This window comes from Sciurus carolinensis, chromosome 10 (genome assembly GCF_902686445.1).
Source record: "Sciurus carolinensis chromosome 10, mSciCar1.2, whole genome shotgun sequence".
NCBI lineage: Eukaryota > Metazoa > Chordata > Mammalia > Rodentia > Sciuridae > Sciurus > Sciurus carolinensis.
Genome location: NC_062222.1, coordinates 48,121,448 through 48,138,626, shown reverse-complemented (window position 1 = coordinate 48,138,626; position 17,179 = coordinate 48,121,448). Strand labels below are relative to the sequence as shown.

Sequence of the window (17,179 nt, the reverse complement as noted above, 5' to 3'; positions counted from 1 at the left end):
TCTGATAGAATGGGTCAACTTCATCATCTGAGTATCTCCTGCCCACACGCGCTCACTCCTCGTCCTCTGCCAGTCTCTCCTCCACCTCTTTTCCGCCTCCCACTCTCCCTCCCTGGCTCCGGCAGGGGGAAAAAGATGAAAGAGAAAGCCGCCGCCGCTGTGATCCACACCACATTGATAGATGCTCTGACAGAGGGGATGAGGCGGGAATTGGGAACTGAGAGAAGGAAAAGAGGAAAATATAGCTGACATTGCTCACCTAGTAAGCGAGAACAGAAGCAAGAAAAAATAAGGAAAAGAGAGCTGCAGTTTTACTAAACATAATATCACAGACACGCTCGTTGGAGACAAGGGATGAGGGAACACACGCTAATGAAAATAAAATCTCCATGCTTACCGAGAAAAATAGGACGAAGAAGGAACTGAAGACTGAATCTTAATTATTGCTTTTAAACAGTATCTCTTTCATTGCTTCTTCACTTACGGGATGCAGGGAGAGAGATAACTCAGATCTCTGGTGGGTTTTCGGAGATCCACACCGCAGTATGTAGATACCTCCTAGAGAATGAAAAGACAGCCCAAGAAGGGAGAAGGGAAGGTAAAGGAGAAGAAGAAGAAATAAAGACCTAGGAGAGTGAAGCCAGAAGAGGGAGGGAGGACAGGGCAGTCCCTGGCACCCTGGACTGTGCGCTGAAAGGGACCCTTGAGGATGCAAATCCGAATCCAACCTCAAAAATTCCCCAAGTCTTCACCTTCTCTTTGATGCATTTTGCACAAGGACGGGACTTTTAAGGAGATGCTTTGTGAAAGTTACAGTATAAGTGAAGCTGAAGTTTGAAAACACATTACATTTTGTCCTTTGGCTCTCAAATTCCCTCAGTTATAAATCCAGACAAAATTATTATACCCAATGAAGTAGCCATCTGTAAAACCTCAGAACAGTAAACAGAGGCCAGGAATAAATGTATCTCCATCTCCCTGAAATTTAAAATAAAGAAAACACTACAGAATCAGTTCTTTTATATAGGAACAATCAAACAAAGATCACTTTTCCTTTCCTAAGAGTGAAATTGTAGGCTACTGGACATTGTTTAAGTAAAGACTTTTAACAGAGCTTTCAATGAGCATTTAAAACTTTGCCTACTGATAACTACTTTGGGGGGGGGGTGGGCATGTACTGGAAAATAGTTTTTAAAATTACCATTTGAAGGGTTCGGTTGTCCTGAAGAAGATGACCAGTGGTCACATGTAAATTCTATCTGGTACCTTTGGATAGAATTAAGGGTCTGACCAAAAGAGCCGGGAAAAGTAAAACATTTTTACTTTAAAATAGTTGACAATGCTATGTCTTAGAGAAGAAAAACAAAAATAATATTCTGTTACATGGTGTCTGTGAGGTAATAGGGTTGGGAAGATATCCAATTTTTGCTTTTTGGATGGAGGTAGTATGTAATTTACATTGAAGTTAGGCACCAGAGTGGGTGAATGTCCCAGAGATGTGAATGTGTAGCTGTGTCAGACATAGCCCCTGTTGTAAAATAAGTATGGCAAAACAAAATCAAAATTCCTCCTATAACTGCCATTTTGACTGATAGGAAAAGAACTGGAAGATGCAGTTTCATCAAAGCAGCCAGAGTAGACGTTCCTTTTCATCAAACTCGGGAGGGGGAGGGGGCACGCAGAATGGCCAGAGGGTATTTTCTGGAAGCCAAGGAGAGATTAAATGACGACTCCTACATCCCCCCTGTTTAAGTGTTGCAACTAATTCGAATTCCCATTTTCTCCTTCATGTTAATTATCTGGACTCCCTGAGTCATTTGGAGCTCAACTCCAGGTGTCCTGGAGATTAGCAGCTCGAGAAGATGGGAATTTTTGGAACAATAACTAATGGGAATTGTTTACTAGAAGGGCCAAGGGTAGGTGGCTGCGTTTGGGATTTTCCTGTAACCTGTTTCTTTGGAAACATTGTTTCCAACGAAATCACTTAGCGCCTTGCTCTATTTGCGTGACTGTTAAGTTACGGTGCGCGTGCATTGACTGTCTCCAGCATTGTTGCATTGGACTCTTAAAAATGGCTTTATTAAAAATCAGGCGCCCATTTTTTTTTAAGCTGTCAGGAAAAGAGGTTGACATTCCCACGTGAAGTCTGTCTTTCTTGAGGGAAAAAGCAGGGGGGCGCGGTAATCCCGGGAAGAGGTTCCTCCCTTCCCATAGGTTCTGTGTAGCTCCTGGCAAAGACATTCCGGTAGCCAGGCAGTCTCTTCTAATTCGAATGGAGGTTACTATTAACATAAACAGCCGCCTCTTCGGGTGTAGCGAGTGGGATCCTAGGTCCGGGATGTGGTAGGTGCGGCGCAAGAGAAGCACCGCCGCCCCCTTTCCTCGGATGTAGAGGCAGGTTGTTCGTGTGAACTCGAGCGAACGACTGGAGGTTGGCTGTTGTAGGTTCGCTCCTTCAGGATGTGGGTTTCAGGGGGCGTTTTGATGTGATTTAATTCCGACCGTGAAACAATTGCTACGGGCTGGCTGGATTGCTGTTGGTTTTTCCCCTCCTGGTGGCTTTGGTTGCTTTGGGTTTAGTTTTGGAGCGAATTTGTTTTATATCAACACTTCCTTCTGCTCCGTGTGTGCTGCGCTTAGGGGCGAGGCGCCCATCCCGCCGCAGAACCCAGGCTAGGGGGCAGCGGAGCCTGGTCTCGCCGCTAACCGGGTGAGCAGAGCCCTGCCCCCCACCCCACCACGCTGGGGGGCAGGGGAACCGGGACAGTGACCCACACCCACGCTAGAAGACCCCTCCCACAGGCGACTTTGCTGCCAAGTAAGTCAGCTACCGACAGTCCAGTGAGTCCTTAATTACAGGGACCAGAAAAAAGCACGGTGCCCCTCACAGCTCTCTCCGCCCCCTCAGCCCTAACCCCCCGCCCAGGCCCCGGGTTTTCCCTTTGTGTGGCCTGGACTCTCTCCCAGCTGCAACTTTGGTGGGATCCAAAGGAAGGAGGTGGCGGGGGCCTACGGAAGAGGATGCTCGAAGAGAGAGAAGCGAGGGATCAGGACTAGAAAAACGAATAATGTGACTCCAGGGGCGGAACTCCGACCCCCTCGTTTTGCCACCCAGTTTCTCTAAGAGACTAAAGCTGTGGGCATCTTCAGTTTAACGGACGTCGTGGAAAAGGAGAGAAGGGGGCGAGGGAAATGGTAGTTTGTGTCCCATGGGGCTCTTCCGCCTCTTCTTGCCTCCTCCTAAGACAAACAAACTCAACCCCCCTACCCTCCAGGGTAACGGAGAACTCGTGGGACCGTGAAAATGTGTTCCTAAATCCGGTCGCCTGCGGACTCCGGGCTTCCGCGGGGCCGGCGCCCGTTGGCGTCTGCAACTCGGCACAGCCTCGCGGGGCTTGAGCGAAGCGGGGTCTGTCTGGCCCTCGAGCCCTTCCGTGGCTCCTCCCGCGCTCGGCGGTGCGGTGAGCCCCGGTCCCCACCTCGCAAGGCAGAGAGAAGCCCTAGAAGCGGCCGTCCAGGGGGCCGGGTCCTCCCGCTGCCCGCGAGGGAGGGCCACATTTCACCCTGCGCTTTGTGGGATTTGCCAACCCGGAGGCGAGAGCTTCTGTCCCGACGCTGCCCAGAGCGAGAGGAGTCGAGCCGGGGAGATTAAGGACAGGAACGAGGGGACGCGGGGAGGGCGCAGGAGAAGGGACTGAGCCAGAGAGAGCCTCGCCACGCGCCCTCGTGGAACGGCTCCGGTACAGGAACCCGGGCTGCCACACAGAGGCCGGCATCACTTCTGGACAGGGGATGCCCAGAATGGAGGTGGGCACTGGAATAAATTTTCGGGCCTCGTTTAGTAGGCCGGACGTGACAGTCTTTTCCCTCCTTTCTGAAAACTTTTCTCGGGAGCCTTAACTTGCCTTGGCCTGAGCACTGGCTTTGGGAAGCCAGCGGCAGAGCCCGGGCGGAAGCCCGCCCCTTGGGCCCCTCTCGGCCGAGGGTCCTCCATCCCCCTCCATCCGCCCCCGGGCCGGGGACGCGCGCGGACAGGCCGCCCGCGCGCGCCAGTCGCGCCTTATATCGGCGGAGGGCGGCGCCTGCGCAGGGCCCGGCGCGGCGGCGCGGCCTTTGAAGTCGAGGCGGCTGCCGCTTTCATCCTTTCTTTTTTCCCTCGCAGGCCTCTTTGTGTGACTAAATTTGGCAAGAATATGGATCCGAGCCAGTCTTTCCACGTGTGCTCCCAGCTCCCAGCTGAGAAGGCCAAGGGTTCTCTTCCGGGTAAGGAGACAGGGAGAAAGATCAAAGAGTTTGGGGAGCTGGATCTGAAATGTGAATTGAAAATAAAAATCAAGCCTGGACACATTCCAGTTTCTAAAGCAAAACCAACCCTCAGCAGAAGCCGTCTCGCTATGGCGCTCTTTTTCTCTGCTCCCTTTTGCTCTCGTCTCTCTCCCTTTCTTTCCCGCAGCCGTTCTTGAGCACATGGAGTAAAATAAAGAGAACATAGGGAAGCACTTAGTTTCTCCAGATTTGGCTTCGCACTAATTTTATTATGGTAAATTTCTTATCATTACCGTTATGTGAAGCCGAATTTCTTCAGCCGTAAATATTGCCTTATTTCAGTATGCTTCCCACTTTTTCTTCTGCAGTCACATTTTGCGAGGAGAGAACGCTGACACTACACGTGTGCACGTGTTCATTGTGCACAGTACTTTTTTTTTTCCCAGACTATACAGTGCATACTTTTAAAGTCTAGAAAACTGATGTTAATGCCTTTTTAAATCAGAGCACTCACTATCACAGTTGGTCTCTGATTTGATTTGTTGATAGACTGCCCAGATTGTTTCCTGCAGGGAACTAGTTAAAAACGTTTCTGTCTTTATGGTGAAAAAACTGTATGGTCCCTTTTAGAACATATTTCTTGAGCGTTGTTCTATTGTTCAGGAAGTAATCAATATAAAAAGACAGCTTTGAAATAGTGGGATTCAGAGTCAGAAATCCTGGGTTGGAGGTGGGCTCTGCTACTCCCTCTCAAGTCATGGGTGACCCGAGGTAAGCTGTTTAACTTCTCACAGACTCACTTTCCTCTCAATAAAACGGGCGCAATAATAAAGTACTATTTGGTGAGATAATGCGTGTGAACCTGTGCACAAATGTCCATGAAGCAAGAGTGATCTTTTCAAGGGGACCTGTTAACTCTAAAACCAAAAACTTCTGAAGCTCTGGGAACCCTTACCACAGGAGCAAATGGGGATGGTGTCACACTTGCACAGCCACTGCTGTGACCAGCTCCTTATCTCCAACACTTGTGTTACAAATGCCACCAAAATCACCTTAGCATTTGTTGCCCCCAGAGTGAATGTAATGAGAGACAAAACATGCTAAAGAGAAAGGGAATGTGCATTAATTCTTGTTTATGATAGATTCTTAGTTTGTAAATGAATTAAGAAAAATAACACAGAAAAGAATATATTTCTGTAAGGCATTTGTCACAGTTCAAATTAACTCTGAAAACAGCCTTAGTAATGGGTTGGCCTAGAAAAGAGATAATATCTCGGTGGATAAAATACTTCCAAGAACAGCAGTAAGAACTTGGGGCTGGTGGTGAGTCCTGGAGCTGGTGATTGAAAGGGATATTCTGTCAGTCCTACCAGAATACATATTTTAGAATAGAATATGCCAGGCGGAGGCATCTCAAGTTTATAGTGCAGTTAAGATTACAACTGGGGCTAAGTGTAAAGTGACACATGGGTGCAATACTCAGGGCATTTAGCTGAGTGAACTTCACAAGTGAATCTTTATATGTTATATATTATATATATATATGTGTGTGTGTGTGATATATATATATACACATATATATTTAATTGTAGGTGGACACAATACCTTTATTTTATTTTTATGTGGTGCTGAGGATTGAACCCAGGGCCTCACATGTGCTGGACGAGTATGCTACCACTGTCACAATCCCAGTCCACAAGTGATCCTTTCTAACCTAAGGTAACTCCACAAGTAGAGTCATTTCCTGGGCTCAGCCTCCCAGTATAAGCTTTTCAGTATGACCAGTATACAAACTGATAAATCTGGGGGAAGGTGTTGGTGTCAAGTGTTCCTCTCTTCTTTTGCCATAGTCCAAGGCTGCCCAGGTACAGAATCCCCTTAGATGCTCCATCTCCAGCTGCCCACTACTTGCAGCAACACCCAGACTTCGTGTTGAAAGGACACCATAGCGGTTTTGGTTGACAATTAGGAGTACCTTCTATCTTTAAGATCTTTCCCCAAATTCCCAGATTAGAAGTGGATGTTGAGCAGCCTTGTGTGGTGGCACATGCCTGGAATCTCAGAGACTGGGGAAACTGAGGTGGGAGGATTACAAGTTCGAGGCCAGCCTGCGCGACTTAGCAAGATCCTGTCTGAAAAAAAAAAAAAAAAATTAAAAGTACTGGGGATGTAGTTCAGTGAAGTGCCCCTGTGTTCAGTCTCCACTACAAAAAAAAAAAAAACCAACAGTGGATACTGATCAAGTTCACTAGTCAGTTTCAATCCTTCCTTTCACCTTTTTTTTGAAACTTATTCTTGACCAAAACAGGAACAGGACTAAGGTACTGATACTGTCTTTTGCTTTGGGGAGGGGGCAATGAAGAGACCTTGAAAATACTCAAGAAAAATCTGGGGCCCTCTTTTGAAGAAAATAAGCTCTCTGAAGAGGGAGTGATGGCTGAAGGATTTACCTATTTTTATTAACGTTTCCTCCATGGATATGGTAATGGAGGTGTTTCTTGAATCATGGTAAGTACACCTCATAACATGGATGGCCTTGATTGTATTCATGGCTTCCTGGACTGTGTTGGCATTAGACAAGAGCCTAATCCCTTGTTTGAGGCTAGAAGCCAAAGCCACAACCTTCTTGCCTTAAGGCAACAGCACTACCAACTGAGCCATATGGAGATTAATGCAGAACCAGGTCATTAGTCTCATTGTTTATCCAGTTACTTGCAGCACAGATTTGTGTAAATTTCAGCTACAGTGGTTGCAGCCTGCCTTTGATGTGTGTAATCTGTACATTTTAGTGCTCCAGGAAAGTCCCTGACTGACAGGCTCTACATCCAATGCCCAGAAAACACATCTACACAGGCACACCAAGCGTGGAGTTGAACAATTTTCCAGTGAGTTCCATCAAAGTAAATAAGCCAACCTGGAGGGTCAGGATTGAGCCTCTTTTTTTCTCATGACATGACTTTTGGGGGTCCTTGTGATTGATGTGTATTTGTTTTCATTTGAAACTGGGTAATTGCTTTAAATCTTTATTTACCTCTTGAGGCAGAGGTACTTGTTCTACATAACATTTGACTTTGAGGATCCTTTTTTCTTCTATCTGTAAAAACAGACTCATTGGGTGAAGTTGTAGCTACTGATATATACACTTATCCAAATACAGCCAGTGTCTAGTTCTTTCCTTACTCTGCCTTGCTAGACTATGCTTAAACTTAATGATTAGAGGAGTGTATTCAGAAGATTGAGAGAGCCAACGCAAATAGTTTAGGCTAAGAAATTGTCATCTGGTTCAACTAAACACTTTTCTTTGGCAAAAATAAAACCAATTTGCCTTATCTGAATTTGTCTTAAAGGTCCTACAGTCCCATGCTGCCAATTACAGTTCTCAAGCCCACTTCCCTTAGGTTAAATTGGCAGAGAGCAAGGAACAGAGATTAATTGCTGTTATATGAAGTTAGACAGTAATTTTTGACTGCCTGTTCAGATAACTTTCCAGACTCCTGAATGGATTTTGAAGCTTGTATTCTGCAGCTATTTGGTCTTTGTTCTTTAAATCCTCTAGATAACTTTTAGATTGTTTTTTTTTTTTTTTTTTTTTTTTTTGTCAGATGACGGTTTTTATGGTTTTATTTAAGCACACAAAAAATGTGCCGATGAACTGTCTATTCATTTTCTTCACTGCGCAGCCTGGTGTTGGGATTGGTGACTCTGATGGCCAGTTGGGCGGCTCTTTCCACGATGGCTTTGCGCGATTCTTGGAGGAAACGTTGTGAGCAATCTCAGCACAGTAAGATTTGTTGCACATGAGCAGCACTTCCAGCTCCTTGACGTTGTGGACCAGGAACTTCCGGAAGCCACTGGGCAGCATGTGCTTTGTCTTCTTGTTGCTCCCATAACCAATGTTGGGCATCAAGATCTGGCCCTTGAATCTTCTCCGCACCCTGTTGTCAATACCTCTGGGTTTCCGCCAGTTGCGCTTAATTTTGACATATCGGCCTGACTGGTGCCGGATGAACTTCTTGGTCCTCTTTTTGACGATTTTGGGTTTCACGAGAGGTCTGAGGGCAGCCATGATGTCGAATACAGATGGCAGCCACCTCCGCAGGCAGCGCCGAGGAAGAGCTAGATTGTTTTACTTTGTACTGCAAGAACAAAATTTTCATCATGGCAGAGTCAGAACTGAAGTGGCAGCTCTCTCTGACTAAGTGCTCCCTTGCAGTCCTGCAGTAGTCTCTTAACTAGTCTCCAGCCTCTACTCTTGCTGGGTTCCTGCATGACCCCAGCAATCCATACTTCATAGAACAGCCTTTAAGATTTCCTAGTTGTAGCTTCTAAGTCCCCGTGTGAACTGGTCACTGGCTTCCTCTTTCTCACTGTTCTCCAGCAGTGCTGGCTCTCCAACTCTTCCTCCAGCATACAGAGCACATGTGCACGTATGCGTGTGCACACACAAACCCTTTAGTCCTTTACTTTTTGCCCCTTCCCAGAAACTCCTGGTCAGGAAGATGTGTTCAGGGCTCATTCCTTGGCTCCATTCACGTTTCCCCTCAGGTGATGCCTCCTTCTTGGACCATGTTTTCTAAAACATAGCCTCCTCATCCCTTTACCTTAATCCCAGTTCTGGTCACCATTCCTTTAAGGGCTTCATCTATTCTTTACTGTCACTACCTGGCATATGTTATTGTACTTATTTGTTTATAGCTTTCTCTCCATTAGAACATAAATTCCATGTATCCCCACTGCCATCAACAGCTCTTAGTGCATAGAAAATAAACTATCAATGTATGTGGAATAGTGAATTAACATGACCCTTACATCTTCAGTTTCCTCATCTGTAATATTTTCCCAGTAGATTACAAATAATTGATAAAAACTTACATGGCATACAGCAGATACATATAGTAGGTGGTAATCACAACTGTTTAGAAGCACTGCTGATAGAAATATAATGCAAGTAACATGTAATTTTAAATTAAAAAGTTAGAAAGCAACAGATTCACTTACTTTTACTATTATAGCTTATTTAACTCAAATATTTAAAATATAGTCATGGGGAATCAGTTCAGGGGAATTAGTTCCAGGATCCATGGGGGAATCAGTTCCAGGGTCTCTGGGACACCAAAAGGATGCTCAAGTTCATTATATAAAATGGTGCAGTATTTGCATATAACCTACAGCCTTCCCAATATACTTTATTTTTAAAATTTATTTTTCTTTTTAGATACACATGACAGTAGAAGGTATCTTCCAATATACTTTAAACCATCTCTGAATTACTTATAATTTGTAACATAATTGCTATGTAAAATAGTTGCTATATTGCATTATTTAGAGTGAAATAAGAAAAAAGGTCTGTGTGTTCAGTACAGACCCAATTTTTAAAAGTATTTTGATCCATAATTGGTTGAATCTTTGGATATGGAACTCATGGTTACACAGGGCCAACTGTATTACCATTTTAACTTGCAATCATTATAAACACCTTTTTTGGGGATCAGTCTTGGGAATTGAATACTGGGCTTCATACATGCTAGAACTCTGCCAGTGGCAGATTCTGGTTTAGAACTTGTGATATTCCTGCCTTAGCCTCCTGAGTGCCACTCAGCCCAACCATTATAAAAACTTGCTAATGAAAGATTTTACATGTTTTTAATATTAGGTATTTGAAATCAGGTGCATAGTTCTCCTACAATACATCTCAGTTTGAACTGGCCCTATTTTGAGGGCTCAGTAGCATATATAGCTAGAGGCTGCTGTCTTAGTACGTCTGCTGTCAGTCAGCTCTTTAATGACAAATTTTTGTCTGATTCATCTTTCCCCCATAGTACCTTGCACATTCCACCAAAACAGTTGATGATCAAAGATGTATCAAAGAATATTATAACAATATGTTGGGTTGGGGGTATAGCTCAATGATAATGTGCTTGCCCAGCATTTGCAAGGACCTGAGTTCAATACTCAGCACAGCAAAGAAAATAATATCCTCCAGTATGTTATTACATACTATTTCTCATAACTTCCAACTTCTTTGGAAAGTGAAATAAGTCTTGTGAACTAGCTTAAAGTTGTAATAATCATTTAAAGTGCTTCACCCATGATAAGTGTTCAATGGATAGTTTTAGTTAAGTGTATTCCTCAAATGTTTGAGTATTTTTTCCACATTCTAATAATAGTTTTACCATTGAACTTAGGAAATATATAACTTGAAAGTTTTCTGTATTCTATATTCTAGGAGAACTTTCTCCTCCCCATAAAGCTGCTAAACTCAAAGCTCTCTGAATCATTCAGGATCAAAGGTTTCTCAGGAAATCTGTAACAGAGCATCCTTTCCCTCAATCCACTTCATTTTCAGCTGCACTTCCTCACCTGCATCTTCGTACATGCCGGTCAGATAGTAAATCTCCTCTGGCCTGTGCCTGAAGTTTTCACCAAAATACCTAAATAAGGAATTAACTTTAGGCGTAGGCAAATACTTTATCATTGCAAAAATCATTCTCCCCATTTAATTTAAGCCCTCTTGAATCAAGAGGATGAGGGTAAACAAAAGAAACCAGGGTCATTCCCTGGAAGAAATGGGTAAAGAATCTCTGGTGAAAGATCTACTTCCAAAGCCTTGACATTCCTTTTTCTAAGGTATAGATGTGCCTCTGTGGTAGAGAAGCATTACTGGAACTAAGTGCTTGAATGTGCTGTCCTTTACTATGACTTAAAAAATGACCTATAGTGTTGTGGTGGTAACCCAGTGGTAGAGCACTTGCTTAGCATGTGTGAGGCACTGGGTTTGGTCCTCAGTACCACATAATAATAAATAAAGATATAAAAAATAAAATAACATTTTTAAAAATGACCTATAGATTCTTTCATCAAAAGTTCAGAGATTTAAGAATTAAGTTTATGCCATCACTAAAGGGCATTTAAGAAAAGAGTTAAGTATATTTTACAACAATTGCTGAAATTGTTGTGCCAGTAATATATTCAAAAGATTCTCAATGAGATGTCCATAGAAATGTAATTTGTAACTTTGAAAGGTCTAGTGCTTTGAAAAGCTATTCATTTATTAAATAAATTCTAATATAGCCATTCAGTGAAATACTCTACAGTTATGAAAATAATGTTGCATGATTATTTTTATTCATATGAAAAGTAGTAATGATGCTTGGTTAAGTGAAAAAAGCAAGTTACAAGAGAACAAGTATAATCATGCTTAATTAAAAAAATTCTCTTCTACCTATTCTTTATTAGGACATAAGTTCCATGAGAGCAGGGATATTATCTTTACCACAGCATACTCAGTGTCTAGGACAATTTCCTGGCACAAAGTGAGTACTCAGTATCTGTTGACTATATCTGGAAGGGTAGACATTAAAATACTAATGTTAGTTTTCTCTGAATACTGGAGGCATAAATGATTTTTATTTTCTTCATGCTTTTTAAAAACATGTGGAACAAACTAACATTTTTAAAGTAATCAGAATTTAAATGCAATATGATAAAAAGATTTTAAAAAACAAATGAGCCCATCCTAGGGAATTTTGACAATAGCAACCACATACACACAAGAAATTGATAATTCACAAAGGAAGAGGAGGAGGAGATGGGGTCAGGGTTGGAGCTACTGCATCATAGCAGGCACATTTCTGGGCCACCTGGTGCAGGCAGAAGTTGGTACAAAAGGGTTCTGATGGTATACAGCAATCGTCAAGATGAGCTTTTTTATTTTTAAGTAAAATTTAAACACCAAAGTGCATAGGTCTACACTACAATTCAATGAGTTTCAATAACACTACACACTTATGGAACCATTGTGCCAATCAAGATCCAGAATAGTCCAATCACCCCAGATTTCCCCTATGGAATGAACATATTTTAAAGTCATTTTAAGCCACTTTTCCCCGCTTCTTTTAGTACTGGGGATTGAACCAAGGGGTACTGTACCACTGATCTACATTCCCAACTCTTTTTTTTTTTTTTAAATTTTGAGATAGGATCTTGCTAAATTGCTAAGGCTGGCCTTGAAATCTTGAGCCTCCTGAGTCCCTGAGATTACAGGAGTGAGTCACAACACCCAGTTTTTAAGTATCATTTTTGGTGGTATGTCATTTGTTGTTACTTTATTGTTTTCATACTGACTGACTGACATGTATCCCTTAAACTCTCTGTAAATTAATTTCTCCATCTGAAAAATTTGTCAGATTAGAGTATGCCTCTCCAGAAAATGTGCTAATAATGTAATTAATAGGAAGACCAGAATGGAACTCAGGTTATTGGGTTGGCTATAGAAGTGTTGAATTGAAAATTAAGTAAATTAAGTGAAATAACATGTATTGCAAATTGTCTTTCGATGTAATGAATGAAATAATGTTTATGGTCACATCAAACAGTGGTCAGAAGAGGTGTTGGTTGCTCCAGACCTGGAAGTTCTAGGGGAAGAGGTTGTAGGAGCAAGTGATGGGGCAATTTCCAGAGGCAGCTGTGTCCCAGAGACTTGGGAATGTGAGGCTCTTTGGTGGGTGCAGGCACACAGAGAAGCAATACGGTGGCTTCATGCATGCCCCCCGCACATGCCTCCCAGGCTTAGCATTCCTCTGACCGCGCTCTGCTCTAGTCCACACATACAACACAGCAAACAGGAGGATCTTTTGGCTGTGGCACAAAATGGTACTCAGTGTGTGTGTGTGTGTGTGGGGGGGACATTTCCTGAATTTCTCTTAATGGAAGAATTGAAAAATACAAATGAGGCATAATCTGATGTTTTTCCCCTTATTGTGAAATATCTGAAGTTCATCTCTTTCTCTCTCAACATGAAAATAAACCTGGACTTCAGGAAGGGAAAAATTTAATCAACTTAAATATGAGCCATGCCAAAATAATCTGATCAATAAATAGGTCAGAATTGTCCAAAGGGGGATTATGGAATGAGTTGAAGTATGGCTAAGGTCAGACAATTTCTTAGCTAAGTGTCAGAGCCTCTTGGATAACTCTCCGGAGAGTCCAAAAAGACATTGCATGCTGTGAGGGAAATAAAAACAATAATGTGAAAACAGCATTAAGGATTTGCTCCAAGTATGGCCCGTGAAACCCCCCAGAGCTGCTGGCTCTTGCTCTGGGGCTTTTTATCCCTCCCCCTTCCTTCCCAGGTCCTGCAGCATGTGGGGTGTGAAATCACTTGATAAACTGTTTCCACTAGTGTGCTATGAGAATTTCATAGTTTGACCTCTGAAAATGAAGGGAATTAGAACTGATAGGAAGGACGATTTGGTGTCCAAAGTGGTGAATTGGTTGCCAGAAAGTCAGCGAGGTGAGAAACACTGTTGGAGAGTGGCTGTGTAACTTAGAAATAGTAAATAAGCTGAGAATCAGGAAAAAGAAATATTAATTTCTATGAGAAGACCAACTGGACAGACAGCAATGATGTAAGTCAAATTATAATCTTAGAAGTAAAGCAGGAGAGGAAGTTTACATAATAACAAAATACTTCTTCTTTTCTCTTTCCTTCACCTGTTAACCAAGATGGGTGTTTGTTTTTAATGCAGGAATTAAAGCTCAGTGATTCATCATTAATTATATTACTTATTCTAAATCACAGCAACAAAAATTATCTTTAAATGAAAAATTGTTATTATATTTACTTATTTCTTCGTTACTAAAATTGGAAGAAAATGTCGAAAATCAAATGAATAGTATACATTAGTTACTGTATTTCACTTACTATGGATGATTAAAAAAAAATACCCTATTCTGTTTCACTTAATGCTTCAAGTAAATTACATTTTCTGCCTCTCACATTTGAATACAAGGCTGTTATCTTAGAGTTTCCAGCACTGTGGAAGAAACATTTCATGGAAGTAACACTATTTCAACCATAATGTCTCTTTTGACTCCTTTTTTTATTAAAGAGAAAGAAGGAGTAGAAGAAAAAGGGAAAAAAGAAAAAGAAAGAAAACAGTAATAATTGTATTTGTAGCATAGGACTATGATCCTGTGAATAATATTTTGCCTTCACTTTCAGTTAATCAGGGAATGAATGATATCCTATTTCCTCAGTTTCTTCTAGTGTTAGTGAGATGAAAGAGGAATTTATAATCACATAAAAAGTTGTATTGCAAACTTTGCAACTAATTTATATAGTTAAAAACAGGGTTGTATTAAGATCTAACCAGGAACATGACACAAGATTTGATTTAAAAGAAGGAGGGGGCAATTTCTTTCTTCTTTTCATTTTGGTAACTCAATTTACATTGTGCCATGATTTAGTAATTATGCTGCCAGCCTCACTGTGAACACTGATGAAGTGACTTTGTGTCCATCAATTATGTTGATACTGGATTAAAATAGAACTGACTACATCATGCAGGTTGAAGATAATTCAAAAGTATTTCTTGTACCTCTTTTTCTTCTGTCTCTTTTATTCCTGCCTTCCAAATCACCAGTCCCTCACCAGAGAATAAAGAAGGAGGGACTTACTAACTTACACGCTATTAGACATTTTCTTCTTACACAGACTATGTATGCAATATATCCATCATATATACCATACATACTATAGTATGGCCAATATTTTGTTCATGTAAAAAGCAAAGCAAAGAAAATCATTTAAATAACTCAGGACCAAGGGTAGCACTCAGTGGGAAAGTGTATGCTTGGCATGGACAAGGCCCATGGACAAGGTGCTGGGTTCAATCTCCAGCACCCCAAACTAGCTACCTAAGTAAGTAAATAAATAAGTAACTTACACAAAATACCCTACCAGTGGGGGAAATGAAATTAATCAGTTAAAAATTGAGTGGGACTATATTCAATTATACTTTATTTTGCCAGGGAAATAATTAGACATTCTTTAGGTTCTAAGCAGTATTGAAATCACAGGCCTACAGAGGACAGCAAATGAACCTACATTCCTGTTACTCTCCCTAGAACACATTCCAGATGTGCTTTTGGCCCCAGCTCTCCAACAAAACTGCTTAATCTTATGGTCCTCAATCCCCTTATCTGATCCATTACTAGCATTTCGATACAGTTGATTACACTTTCTTCAAATACTCTCTTCCCTTGCTCCCAGGATGCCATCAGTTTCTGCTGCTTTCTTGGTTTTCTTGGCCACTTCTCTGTCTTCTTTGCTTGCTGCTCATCTTCTCCCTGACCTCTAGTTGGTGGAGTGCCCCTATGCTCAGTCTCTAAGTCCCTTCTCTTCTAATTCATTCCCCCAATCACCTTAACCATTCTCCTGCCTTTAAACAGACCTTACAGGCTAAAAACTCCCAGGATCACCTGTGGCCTAGACCTAGACCCTGACTTATATAGATTTGCATATCCAGCTGCCTGTAAATCTTTCCATTTGGATGTCTAGTAGCTATCTGAAACTTCATTTTCAAAATCCAATGATGGAGAAATTACTATTCTGTAGTCATCTCTATTTCAAGAAATGGCAGATCTGTTTTCTATTTGGGTCAAAAACCTTGGAACCATCCTTCATCCTCTTCTTTCTCTCTCTGTCCACATTCAATCCTCTACAGTACTTTACCCACACACCACCACCCAAACCAACTACTTCCTTCTGACTTATCTCAAGCTGCCATCATCTTTCATCAAAACTTCCCGTATTCCTCCTAAGCCAGTTTATGTCTGTCCTCTGCTGAGAGCTCTCTAGTAGTTCACCATTTCATGTTGGTCTACAAGACTTATGTGATCTATACTTACTCACCTCCTACTCACCATCTGCTGCTATTCTTTTTGTTTACTCTGCCCCAGCCAAATGAGTGGTTTCCTTACTGTTTCTAAAATCTCAGGTGTGTTCTTGTTCAGGATCTTTGCACAGGCTGTTTCCTCCCTCTCTTCACATGGCTTACTTCCTCATCTCCTTTAGATCCTTCCAAATGTCCTTTATTGGATGTGAGGGAAATCTGGATGCAACATGTCACCCATTGATTGCCAGTGTTGATTTGATTGACCTGGGTGGCTAGTTGTTCTTCCCAAAGCTGTGTGCTCAAAGAGGCCCACCTTCTCTGATAGAAGAGAGCTGTTCTTCAGTTAAGTGTATTTGAGTTGCTGCATTCCCCTCTAGAATGTCCAAATAAACTCTCAAAGTGCAAATGTCACTTATTAGTAAAGTTCTCTCTGATCATCCTATTTGAAATTCTAACCCCCCGTTCTCTTTTCTTGCTTAATGTGTAGTACTTATCTCCATCTGGCATCCTGTATATTTTATCTATTGATTGACTCTCTTTCCCACTAGAATGTAATTTCCTGCCAGTAAGAAATTTTTGCTGTTTCTTTCATTGGTGTGAACCAAGCACCTAGAATTGTTCCCGACATGTAGATAGAGTCTAATAAGTGTTTACTGAGTGAAATAATATCCACGAAAATACATGTACACATATGTGGTAGCAGATTTATGCACTTTATCCCTGTGATTCCCCCAAGTGGGTATATCTTGATATTGTAAATAATACATCGTATTCTAAATGAATCAAGGAAGCTGTTACTGGAAGGAATTTGATGGTTCTTTTATAAGGGTAAAAATTCTTTCTTTTTTTTTTTTTTTTTTTTTTGCATGACTGGGGATTAAACCCAGGGCCTCACACTTGCTAGGCAAGTGGTCTACCAGTGAGCTCCATCCCCAGCCTTTTTAGTTTGAGACAGGGTCTCGCTAAGTTGCCCAGGCTTGCTTTGAATTTGCAGTCATCCTGCCTCAGCCCCCTGAGTAGATGGTACCTGGCTAAAAATTGCCTTTTAAAAATAATAAATTATATTTTCACTTGTCTATGTTATCAGCAATAGCTTTTCATTGTACTGACTTGCTTCTACAGAGGAAAATCTTAGAAGCTTATTGGGCAGGCAGATAATGAGAGGGCTATTTCAAATTGATATCTTGAAAGATCTTTTGGTGGTCTGATGTGGATGAGATTTAGCCAGGCCTGGA

The 17,179-nt window shown here is 41.9% G+C and overlaps 1 pseudogene; it reads right to left on the bottom strand.

The window, feature by feature from the left end:
* Positions 1–7,907: 7,907 nt before the first annotated feature.
* Positions 7,908–8,358, bottom strand: LOC124994690 (60S ribosomal protein L32-like; annotated as a pseudogene).
* Between the last annotated feature and the right edge of the window lie 8,821 nt (positions 8,359–17,179).